The sequence below is a fragment of the Thermobia domestica genome, chromosome 15 (genome assembly GCF_964235325.1).
Source record: "Thermobia domestica chromosome 15, izTheDome1.hap1.1, whole genome shotgun sequence".
NCBI classification, from domain to species: Eukaryota; Metazoa; Arthropoda; class Insecta; order Zygentoma; family Lepismatidae; genus Thermobia; species Thermobia domestica.
This window is the reverse complement of record NC_137468.1, coordinates 103,066,133-103,079,539: the sequence shown is the minus strand read 5'-3', so window position 1 is coordinate 103,079,539 and position 13,407 is coordinate 103,066,133. Positions and strand designations below refer to the sequence as shown.

General features: G+C 36.4%; 1 protein-coding gene across 3 annotated transcripts in view; it reads right to left on the bottom strand.

Moving 5' to 3' along the window:
- Positions 1 to 13,407, bottom strand: part of LOC145671175 (transmembrane ascorbate-dependent reductase CYB561) — a 95,629-nt gene that overhangs the window by 45,523 nt on the left and 36,699 nt on the right. The window contains exon 1 of one of the 3 annotated variants that reach the window (XM_081740019.1): positions 9,932 to 10,036. The exons of the other annotated variants lie outside the window; for them this stretch is intronic. The gene's annotated coding sequence lies outside the window, so the exon portion shown is untranslated. Of the gene's footprint in view, positions 1 to 9,931; positions 10,037 to 13,407 lie in introns of those variants that run through there. 3 annotated transcript variants of the gene reach the window in all.

Sequence of the window (13,407 nt, the reverse complement as noted above, 5' to 3'; positions counted from 1 at the left end):
ATGAAAATGAAATTTTTGAGTTTTACGTCCCACGGTTATGCCGGTTAGGCTAAAGGAGACGGTGAAGATGAGAGATGAATGAAATGGTGGAATGAAGAAAGTGGGAGGAAACGGGAGAACCCCGAGAAAACCCACGCACACGGTGTTTGTCCACCACAAAGTTCACTTGGCGGGAGCAGGGTTTGAACCCGAGACCCCTAGCACCAGAGGTGAACGCTCTACCACTGAGCCACCGCGGCCCCCAATTTGAATGTTTGAATTCAATAAAACGATCCACAAGTGTATTTCTTGTATTCAGTATTCAGTATTCAGTACCCTCCACTCACCACATCACTCCACTCACTGCACACATGGAATGCGCCTATTTCGAATCCAATCACTAGTATTCGATTTCTTATCATAGGGGGCCAGGCGGACGTTTGTCATAGCCTGTTCAATGCTCTTCACAAGCAATACACGCCATCCGCCACAATTCCTGTGTTCGCGATGCCCTTCCCGGACTTTACACGCAACTTACTGCATTATACTTAGTCTAAATATTTGAAACGCATACATACCATTATCAACAACATTGTCGACCTATTGCTGGATTAAGGTATTTCCGATAGTTTGGACAGTCATCTATCTTGAATAATTCGTTTCTACGATATTCGTAGTGATACCTAATTTCGTCACACCCACTTTGTATTAGGATGCGGTGCAGGTCCCTACTTGTCGCTTGTGGTATCCAGTAAAAGATTTGATTTTGTCTACCTTGTATGTATACAGAACAGATTGTTAAAAAATTGGAATAGCACCACTGTATAGAGATTAGCTGCGAATATATTAAGCACTCGCGGATAGTGGCCAAGGGGTAGACCTCCAGCTTGGGCGTTTGGCGTGAGGCTTCAGCCTGTAGAGAAAAAAAAAAAAAAAAAAAAAAGAGAGAGAGAGAGAGAGAGAGAGATTTGTTCAGAAACGTTCACAGAAGCCTCGGACCAGGGTTAATAACTTGACACGACCTTAGCCAAGTAAGATGGACTTTAGATTTGGAATATGGAATATAAGAAATCTTTATAAGGTAGGTGCATGAAAATCCGTAATGAGTGAGTTAGAGAAATATAGGATCTGCTAGGAGACAAGGAATTACATGTGAAGGAAAGGGAGTAGTCTAGACCGAGAAATCGATTACAGGAAACGAAAGTGTACATAGAGAAAGTAATGACAACAACGTTAGACTCTCAAACATGATAATATCCAGAACCCTTACCGTGAAGGGTACAAAATTCGCGCATCGTAACATTCATAAATATATTTGGATCTCACCCGATGGAAAGACACACAATTGAATTGATCATGTTTTAGCAGACAGAAGAAGACAGAGTCGCTTACTTAATATTCAGTCGTTTAGAGGAGCTGACTGTGATAGCGATCAATACCTCAAAAGAGAGAGACTATAGTTGAAAACGGAAATAATCAGGATCTGTAACAGAGATGTTTAATTTAAAGAGGGGGAATACCAGATTCCGAATATATATTCCGATTGAAGTGCCGAATATATTCTCTGTTTTTGAAATGTTGGAATAAGTAGCAGGGGCATCGTTAAGGGGGGTAATGGGGGAGCTCCCCCCAAAGTTACCAATTTCTTAACAAGTTGCCAAATTGAAATACCTGTTTGGTAATTTGAAGGTTTTCGTTTTGTTCAATTGACTTAACCTTTTATTTGGCACTGTTGCTCTCAAGCAACATCGCATTCTATTGCGTTATCCGCGCGAATTATAACTTCAGTGATCATTTAATCGGCATTATTGTTTTCATACAATATTAATATACATGATTTGGGGTCCCTTGTTTAGATATTTCTGATCTTCATCAACACGGGACAGTCAAATTTCGTATTGTAGAAGCTTTATTTCCTACGTTCCGCGAAAGTTTTTTTTATTTGTGGTTTCTTGTTCTGTTGGAAGATATTTCAACGAAAATGCTGCTAATTACTGAAAATATTCTTATGATATTTGACCATAATAAGGCAATGCTGCTCAGTAGCAACACATAAGATCTATTTTACGGCAAATATTGCTTTGAAATAAACATCCTGTATTTTGTAACCAAAGTACAAAAATACTTTAAAAATTACGAAATTATGACCAGGAAGACATGGTTCAACCATAAAAGGAAACTAAATATTTTAATGGTAATGCAATCAATGCTGGCAAATTAAAGGGTTAATTGGTGTAACATTTTCTTACATGCTGTAAATTATTATCAGTTCTTTTATAGACTTGGCATAAACTTTATGTAGTTTCCTATCTTGAAATAAATTGATATATTCGTTTGAAGCTTCTTTACTTGTTGCAAGTGATCACACTTTACTTTTGCTCATTTCATATCCCTAAATATTTCGAAGAATCTTTAATGAAAATCGGGAATTGTACCACTGACAAAAGGAGAATAGAGGTGGTGTGCAAAATTAAAACAAAGACAGACAGAAGAAGCGTTTCGGTGGCAGGTATAGTATTGGACTCAAAATCATTTGATACAAGAGCGTATACAAGACAATAAGCAGATTGTGGAGATTAATAAGAGAATAATGAGAATTAATAAAATAAGAACAAGTCAGTGACTGGTCAGTATAAACTTTTTACTATGTATATAGTACGTACTTTTTACTATGTACAAATTTAAATTTTTTTCTAATAGTAAAATGTCATAGGGAAGTAGATTTTGATACCACAGAGAACATATTGTGTAACCGTGTCTGCTTTGTATGTAAATAGATCTTTTGCTTTGAAACAAAAGGTGATCATATTAATACAGACAACAATAGCTTATTTCAGTTCTGTTTTGCAGAGGGCTTTTCGAGTAGGGAGAACTGAACAAAATGTATTTTGGGAATGGTATCACAGTAGGTTTCCGAGGATGTTGTTCGGTGGGGGAAAAGTTACAAGGGATGAGTCAAACAGTGTTGTACCATGGGGGAAGCGGGACAACAGCACTGGGCGCTGATGCAAGGGGGCGAAAATTCGGGAGAAAAATGCATGTACACATGTATAAAATGGAAGGAAAAAAAAAGTAATTAAAAGTGCTCAAATCAAGGAAAACCAGGGTTTAATTTTGAAAATTTTCGAACCTAAGTGCAAGATTTCAAAAGTCACACTTTTGGGGGCCAAACAATACGTCTGCTGTGTGAAAGCATAGACCGGTGTGTGTTTCACTTCATTTTCATACAAATGTGTTGCCTTTCCTAAATTATTTTTAATCCCGTAGTTGCTTCTTTCGGAAAGTTAAACAAAAATTGCAATTCTTCTTTTCTTTATAGTATTTGTAAGTCAAAGCATTGCGTAACCATTGTATTTTACTTAGTAGCTCACAGGGCTTACAGGGCATTGCGTAACTACGGGGGGGGGGGGGGCAAACGAGGCATGGTTGGAGGGGCGCATAAAAGGGAGGTTATATATTAGTATTTTTTCCTGCCGGTATTTAATACATTTCATCAGAGTGCGAAATCATAAAATCGAAGTGGGAGGAATTATTTTGCAAACTTCTGACATTATTTCACTGTATTATCCCCCAGCAAGGATTTAGTGGGATGAATTTTGTTCAAAAAATATTTAATAGGGGATTCTCCCGTTCCCCAAAGATTTCGCACGCTGCTTTTCATAATAAATTTCACTATTTCAATTCGATAATAAATAATGGATTTAATGTACAATAAACTCTAATACATTAAAATATGTATTATAGCGTATTTCTCTCTTTTCTAACCACGTCCATTATTCATTTTGGTAGAAAATCATTCTACAAAGATATTCTCTCAGGCTTTCTCCCCATTCTCTGTCAGAGCGTTTTTCCGCACCCTACTCAACAAGATCCGGCGTTTTACCAAACGTCCTTAAAATATAAAGTAGATGAGCTAAGACGGTATTTGTGTGCAGGTTAGCCTGGTCTCTCACTGAACCCCTCAATTGAATGTTTACGTAAATTATATGTCTCTATATCACAATCAGTAAATATAGCCTACCTTATTCTACGTTTTTTAATGCATTTCTGCAGCAGATTGTAGTTTTAGAGGTCCTCGTGAGGATTGGCTGCGGGAGATTACCTAACCTAGCCATAAGTTGTCAAATTATCAGTTGTGCATCGTGAGTGATGATAATGATCCTGAGTTGAGGTGTAAGATTGGACTCAAAAGCGGAACAACGGCTGTTCGTATTCGTATCTCAGACGGGGCATATAATGAGATGAATATGAAAATAAGGCTGCTGTAATAGTTTTCCACAGGGTTGGTAAAAGTGTGATTAAAATTTTCGAAACTCTTGTCAATTATTTATCAAGACTTGGCATTTTTTTTTTGTATCAAGACTTGGCAATTTCAAGCTTCATCCCTCCCCCCAATCTTGTAATGCTCGCTGCGCCGCTGATAAGTAGCGTAATTTCAATTTTTGCCAGGGAAGGGGCAAGGTTGTCTACCGACATAAGACTTTCATGTTCTTTTATTAGCATATTAGTATACAATTTATTAGAAAGCATATGTTTCTCAAACTCAAGGGAGCAATTGCCCCTATCCCAGGGGTGCCCACAAGGGGGGCTATGACGCAAACTGCGTCATTGAAATATTTGGGTGGGGGTAAAAATCTATATAAATATGTTTGAGGGGTTGTAAAAATTAATCGAAAAGATTTTTTTTCATGGAAGAACACCTACGGATAGACAATTGAGGGGGGTGCGCACCACTGCCTATCCTCCCTAAATAACATCCCTGTTTGGAGTTCACTATTATTGAGGATACAGTTAGACACTTAACTAGTAGAAAAGAAAGACAGGCAAAACTGAATTAGTCACAAAATCCGAACGACAAAACTGCACAAAATTTCCTTGGTACCAAGCGTGATTTTTTGAAAGCTAAAGTTATTAAACTTGAATATTATGTAAAGATAAAAATATTCGGCACATATATAAAGGCACAAACAAATTCAGGAGAGGTTATAAACGTCGCGTGTATATTAATATTAATAATATATACATAACAAGCAGACAATAAGTATATAGAACGAGATACAGAAACTAATTTTTCTCATGTGGAATAAAGAGGAATTGATCGACAGAAACCCCTGTTCGGTATTTAGAGGAAATTTCTAGAAACTCATTATTATTATTATTATTATTATTATTATTATTATTATTATTATTATTATTATTATTATTATTATCATGTTTTATTAAGATTTCCAATAATGAATTATCAATAGTTGCTTAAAGTTGAAATATAATATTCCTTCTTTGCTAGAGTGCTGCCAAAATGTCTTGAGCCGTGGCAAAAATGCGAACTAAAGCTCACCCTCGACACACCCACACGTTGAACCAATAAGGGTTCAGTTGCTAAGCGAGAGAGCCTTAGCGAAAGGGAGTATGAAATTCCTTTAGTCGACAGCAGCGCTCGGAACGGAAGACTAGGTGTCAACTCAATGTGGTATATATATAGTAAGAAATTGAGATATTTGTAATTACGGACTATGGAATTAATAATCGTGCAACTTACCAGCGTTAGAATCGGACACATAATCACTCATCTCAATTACAGTTGTGCATTGTTACGTATTATGAGTAATTTTAGGAAATATTTTGTCAGATCTGAATCAGAATGTACACAAATTTTACATCAATTAAAATAATATATAATAAACAATGAATCAATATCATTCATAAACAGTATAATAAAAGGATTGAAACAGCAATGAAACTCTCCGAAAGGTAGAGAAAATACAATAAAAGAACTTCAGCATCCGCAATAGAACTAAACAGAAACAAAAAGTTAAAAATCAAAACGATACATCCATTCATGCTTCACACAAACAAGAGATATTTCCTTAATATGTCAACTTGTTGTTTAATGTCAGATTTCGGAAACAAATTGGAAATTAAAAGTCACTTTTGAGAAATATTCACCTTACGAAGAAATCCAACCAACAGGAAGCAAACTACGGTTAAACAACAACAATTATGAAATTTATTTTCCTCTCATCTCAAATATAATATCTAAAATATATAATTCTTTATACAAAATACAGGCTATTAAAAAGAAACTATTTCCCTTTTTCGGTTATGACGTGTCGTTTTGTTTTAGTTGAAGTGAAAGGAAAGCAATTTTAAAACTTTTTCGAGTTTGTTCCTTTCTGTTTTGTTGTTTTTGTTCGCCATTCAGGTACTGCCAAGGAGTTCTTCAATCTTAGATTTGGACTTTTAAACTTTCGTGGAATAATAACCACTTCGAAGTCCATATACGAGAGAAACATACTTTTGGAACTATGCATCACTTTTGAATCACTGTAATATATAAATTATTATATAAAAAATTGAATGCAACTGTGTATGCCTGATCATCATGGCCAAATTGCAAAGTCAAATGAAGTGACTTTTGGTATATAGTTAGGCCTTAATCCAAACTGGGATGTTATATTGGTTTCATTATAATACCTAGGTACATATTCTAAGGAGGTAGTGAGGACCCGAATTTTTTGGGGAAAAAAAATGAGTATCTCGCAAGCCGTTAAACTTACGCAGCTGAAATTCAGTGCGTTAACTCTTTATTGAAAATAAACAGAATGTATCCTAGCATTTTTTTTAAAATTCTCCTTTTTTTGGGGGGGGGGCTTCCTATGTGTGAAAAATTGGTAGTAAGTTGGTTTGTAAAATGATCGAAAACGATCGGTATTAGTTAAGAAAAAATCAGAAACAAAAAATACAGTGCTTCGCTTCATATATCCATTGCTTTCTACTATAATAATTGCTAGGGATGCGCACGAGACAAGATTTGAGACTGTCTCGTCTTGAAAATGTGCTGCAAAAGTGATGTCTCAACTCGAAAAATATATATTTTTCTATTGGAAGAGCTGTGTCTCGACTCGAATTTTGTCAGGAAAATTCTGTCTAGACTCGACTCGAACGCATCCCTAATAATTGCTGAAGCTTATGTTTATTATATGGAGCGCTTATAGCAGAGGACAATCAACCCATAAAGTTGTGAGAAAAATAGGCATAAAATTTGTACTGCTTAATTACACGGAAATTTTAAGTTTGGATTGTATGCATAATTATATGAAAAATTTTACGCTTTTTTTTTCTCTCTCCTTTACGTTGGTCTACTTACCTTGATTTGAGACTTTCAAATTTCATCCTTTTTTTCCACTGAAAAGTATCGATAATTCAACAAGGAATATGATAATTTAATTGAAATTCATCGTAATTTGGCCCATGACAAACAGCAGTGTGGTAATTGAAGGGGAAAAAGAAGGGAAATTCCCGTTCACCTCTGAACACTTCCCCAGAACCACGTTCCCTTTTGCTTTCTAGGGGAGAGGGAACTTGGTGATAACATCAAACCTTCATTTGTAATTACAAAAATGAAATTTATAAACAAGTAAGAAATCATCAGTTTATCAGGCTTTAATTGATAATCTATTCACAAGATTCCCTATTGAAGGTGTGGTAGATGAAGTTTCTGTTTTCCATGAGTTGGCATTGCCAACTGACATGGTCGATATGGAAAAGATGTTGCATGGTGATAGAGAGGTGATACTTTTTGCTGAGTATTTCAAAACTGACCGAGAAAAATCGTTATCAGACTTAAGTCTAACAAGCAGATTGTCGATGAGGAATTGCAGAAAATTCTATGTCGGGTAAAGTATTATCAATTTCCACGACAGAGTGCGAACAGGGATTTCCCCTTATGAATTTACAGATGACTGATATTAGAAATAGACTAACTGCTCAAACATTGTCTAACTTGTTGTTCATCAATGTTAATGGCCCATCGCTAGACAAGCTCAAAGTAGACGAGCTAGTTATTTCTTGGCTGAAGGATGAACATCATTCCGCTGCGGATGATTTACCACAAAAAAGTTCTGGAGGCCAACAGGAAATAAACCCGATATCAGATTTGTTTTAAGTTGGCAAATTACGAGTTATGGAAAATGTACAGTATACTTGTATTATTAATGGCTTATTTACGTTATTCGACTTTGTACCTAATTTCTAATAAGTCTCTTTTTTGCTTTTTATAAACTAGAAGGTAAACTACTTTGAATAAATATTCATAATAATTGCAATTATGCATATTTGTAACTTAAATTTAACGTGGTGTTTTAGTGATTACACAAATTACAATTATGAGCATACTTTATGGAGGTGCTCTCACAGAGGATACCCGAACACCTTTATACGCTATGAAAAACTGATTTTTCAAGTCTTTTGTGAGAAAACTACTGTGAACTGAGAAATCATAACCTTTTCCATATTGTACAGGGGTATTTTCCTGCGAATAGAAATTTCTTTTGGAATGCCTTGAGAAATTAACACTTGCAAGAATACTCTCTTAGTACAAGTATATTTTAGGCACACACTAATTTCCTCCTACCTCGAAGTGCTTACCGTTATTGTAACAAAGTGGTGCTTGAGCGATTGACCGTAGAAATTCCGGTCAAACTCTGATTAGTGACAATTTCACAGTCTTGTTTTATTACAAGTGTAAACTCTTTAGTCAGTAGAGAAGAAGCCGTGGATGATGTGTCAGAGTTGATGATGGAGTTTGGTGAGTGAGAGTAGGTCACAATGGATGAGAGTGGCTCATGGTGAGTGGTGGGTCACAGTGGGTGGTGGGTCATGATGGGTCAGAGTGGGTCATGTTGTGTGGTGGGTCAGTGGGTCCTGGGTCAAGTTTTCATTGACCCACGCCATCTCTGACCCTACCCTACTTATCCCTACCTTGCTGTACTCTACCCTACCCTATCCTATTATACCCTTTTAAAACGGTCCTAAAAATTTATTATTTTTTTAAATTTTCGTAGCTGTTATTAAGCTTTTTGTCGAAAACCAAGCGGATGATCAACTTCGAAATAAATGCCGGTATTCGGCTTGAGTCGTCCTATAATTATTTGCGGTAATTAGTGTTACTTTTTCACAACTATTGACTAGTATCAAATATTTTGGTATCAACTAGTATCAAATACCAACTAGTATCAAATATTTTAAGTCTTCAACTTGTGCTCTCCCATAAACAGTATGATGTATGGTGTTGTTTTAAAACCATCGACTATACAATGATTATAAAGTGAATTTTTATTATTTTAACTTTTTATGTACCAGTTTGCAAGTTAATACATTATTCACTTGGAATAACTATAACTGACTCTTCTTATGAAATTCTTGAGTATAACTCTGAAATCAATTACATGCAATGAAAATACTATTAATTAAATATAACTAACATTTATGGTATCATTGGCTGTGGATTACTTACATGAGTAGTAAAGTATTTAGCTTGTGTCATCCCATGATTATTGTAATGTTTTGTATTTCCCTCCCTAAAATACTGAGTACACGGCAAATATAAGGCGAGTTTTGTTTTAATTTCTTATGTGTGTAGAATGCAGTTTAGATTTAGAATATTCTTTCGCAGACTGTACTCAGTTTGTGTCATTCCGTGATTATTGCGAAATTCAATGCTATTGATTGCCTACTTACATAAAGGTATCATTAAGATTTTAAAAATAAATATGTCGTAAGTATTTATAAGGTTACGAAATTAAATCGACAATTTTAGTATGAGTGTCGCATACCGGCAGAAGCTGCAATTCCAATTTCGGAAATTCACTGTAATTAATTCATTCTAATTAATCACTTGCTTTGATTAGCAATGCCAGTAATGAACAAACAACAAATGGGCATAATCTTTGAATATATCCTTATATTTTGTGCTTCATAAACAAGTTAAATAACGAATTATCAACCTAACTAGGTAAGCTATAAAAGCACTGTTTACTGATTCTGAACCATATGGTACCACTTGTTGCCTTTTGTTTTCTAGTAGATATTGGAATTTTCCTTTAATTTGATTTTATATTAATGTTTTGTTTACTGGAAACAAATATGAAAAATACATGTTCTTAATACTTACCAATAAAATGTATTTATCACACCTACTGATTGAGAACTAAGGAAACACCTGCTGCACATAAGGCCATCATCCGGCCTTCTGTGCTGTGTGCTATGTACGACTCCCACGCAATTCAACATATTGATCGCCAGAGCCAGAGAATACCGACAGCAGCCGGATTACGGATCAAATCAACTCCGTCAATAAAAAATGGTGTAGTTTTCAAATAAATATATTCGATTTTAAAATGTGCTTTACACATTTTGAAAACGAATGCATGGTTTACTTTTATTAAGGAATTAGCATATATTACCCGCTTCGCTGGGTTGAAATGAAAATTTAAATATACAAATCCGTATCTCATGTGTTTAGTATCCGTGAAATATACTGTTTTCGTTTTTAATGGCATCGATTTAAGCAGCACTGGGAAGATCATCAATCATCTCCGCGAACCCGAAAACCATGTATTCGAAACTAATATAGGTCTTTTTCGATCATTTTTATATATATATATTCCCCTCCCCCATATTGGGGGCCATGGCTTTGGAAGTGTCACCGTTCATCTCAGGGACCCCAAACAATGTGGATTTAGCACTAATATCGGTCATTTTCGATCATTTTTAAATATCTCTACCTCCCCTTCCCCCAAGTTGCGGGGTTAAATTTGAATTTAAACGGGGTCGAAAGTGTCACTGTCCATCTAAGCGACTCAAAAAACTAAAAATTCGACACCGATAGTGGCCATTTTCGATCATTTTTATATATATTTCTTTCTCCCCCTCCCTCAAGTGGCAGGGCTGATTTTGGATTTAAACTGGATCGGAAATGTCACTGTTCATCTGAATAATCCCGAAAACTATGGATTAGACACTAATATTGGCCCTTTTCGATTATTATTATTATTATATAAAGCTCCCCCTCCCTCTCCTCTGTGCTGCGGCACACGGCATCAGAATTGTCACTGTTAATCTCAGCTACTCCTAAAATGATGGATTCGACACTAATATTAGTCATTTTCGATCATTTTTAAATGTTTATTCCCTCCCCAACGTTGTACCCTCCCCCTCCCAACCATCAGGGCTGAACATGGATTGAAACACCATCAGAAGTGTCACTGTTTCTCTCTTCGACCCCGAAAACTATGGATTCTACACCATATCGGTCATTTTTGATCATTTTTAAATTTCTCTTTCCCCCCTCCCCTACTTTACATCGTCAAGCAGAATAGCCTAAAGTAATCACTGCCCCTAAACTCGTGTATGTTGAAAATTTGATTGAGATCGGTCGGGTGGTTCAAGAGTGATGAAGTCACAAAGGCAGTCATTTTAATTTTAATTTTTTTAAACATATATCTCTCCCCTCCCTCACCTCTAGGTTCGCTCGTGAAAGTGAAACGATAGAAAACACCCAAGGCCCAACCCTCATATATGTTGAAAATTAGATAGAGATTGGTTGAGTGGTTCAAAAGTTATTAGGTTTTATTAGTTTTTATTTATACGTCCCCCTTCCTTGCCCCTCCGCTAGGATCTACCGTTAAAGTGAAATTATAAAATTATTTCCAGATCCAAACCTCATGTATTTTGAAAAATTTGATTGAGATTGGTCGGATAGTTCAAGCGTTATTAAGTTACAAAAATAGTGACTTTCAGTCTTATATAAATTGATTTTTATATATCTCCCCCTCCTTCTGCTACCCTACATTGCTCCGTCAAATTTAAATCATTAAAACGATCCCAGGCCTAAACCACATCTAAGTTGAAAATTTGATGAAGATCGGTCAAGTGGTTCAGGAGTTATTAAGTCTTATTTATTTTTATACCCCTTCCCCATCCCCTCAGTTCTACCATCAAAGTGAATAGCCTAAAATCAGCCCAACCTGGAGCTTCATCCATGTTACAAATTTGTTCGAGATCAGCTGGGCGGTTCAGGAGATTTAGAGTCACAAACATTGTGATTTTGAATATATATACATACATATATATATATATATATATATATATATATATATATATATATATATATATATATATATATATATATATATATATATATATATATATATATATATATACAGATTTGGTTTACTAACAGTCCTTTATATGTGTATATTTACCCTGTCGGTGTGTCCATCCGTCCAACAGAACTATTTAATTCATCACCATCAATTTTGGCCGGGATATAGAGGGTCAAAAGTGAGGAGTCATGTTCGTTGATTGGGGAAATATTCAAACCGGAAGTGGTAGAAATTAACCATTTCCGGTTTCAACGTTGATCACTATAGACGGCGCCGGCCGTGGGGGCGAGCACGGCGACTGCCCCGGGTGCCAAAGTAAGGAGGTACAAAATTCAGGAGGTCTCGTCTCGAAATGTTTTCGTCTCTTTTTGTAAATTTATGTACAGAATTTTGTTTTGTTTTCTTAATTTCGTCTACAAATTATCAGAATCTTTCCACGTCACGAGGGCTCTACGAAGGGTGTGATATAACAACATTTAAACCATACTTATTATTGGCGTATATTGTGTAATGATTTGCGTATCTTTAAGCATTGATAAGTGGTCTTCATTGTGTTCGTACGCCCACTTTATAAATTTATATTTTTTATACTATGAATCAGGGCCATGCCGTGGGGAGGCGAGTGGGGCGAGGTCCTCGGGCGCCGAAGTAAGAGGGGCGAAAAATTCGGTAGCAAAAAGAAAAAAGATACGAAAAATTGTTTGGAATATATATGTATGGGGGCGCTGTGGTATACTCTCGCCCTGGGCGCTGATTTTCCACGGCACGGCCCTGCTATGAATCATCACATAACACTTTAAATCGAAGACTTTGGTTAACTATTGGGGGCATGGTAGCTCAGTGATAGAGCGCTTACCTCTGGTGCTTGGAATCCCTCGTTCGATCCTCAGCCAAGTAAATTTGTGGATTAGGATTTAGATTCCTTTACTTTCGGCATCTATGCCCGTCACGTATGAAGGATGACGTCCCTCGGCGAGGACACTATCCGGAGAAAAGGAAGGAAGGAAGTGGCCTGGGACCTATAAGTTAGGTACCACCCCGGCATTTGCCTGCCTGAACCTCATTTTGGATGGCTGGCCTGTAAAAAGCATGTTTCACCTTTTCGACTGAGTGCCCTCACCGGGAATCGAACCCGGGACTGCTCGCTCCAAAGGCTACGCGGAGCCACGTAAGTTTGTGGAGGACACAATCGTGTTCGTGAGTTTTCTCGGGTACTTCCGTTTCTTCCCACTTTCTCACTCCACCAGTTCTTTCCATCTCATTCACTTGCTTTAATAATCGTCTCCCTTTAGCCTAACGGCCATAATCGTGAAACGTTAAAACTCAAATATTTCTCTTCTCTAAAACGAAACGGGAATAATTATATTTCTCGTCTCGTTTAGCGTTAAAAAATATACTTCTCGTCTTAGCTTCCGTCTAGTTTTCGAGACGAGAAATTTGTCGTCACATGGATATTAAGTTCACTTGAAATATCTGACGAGTC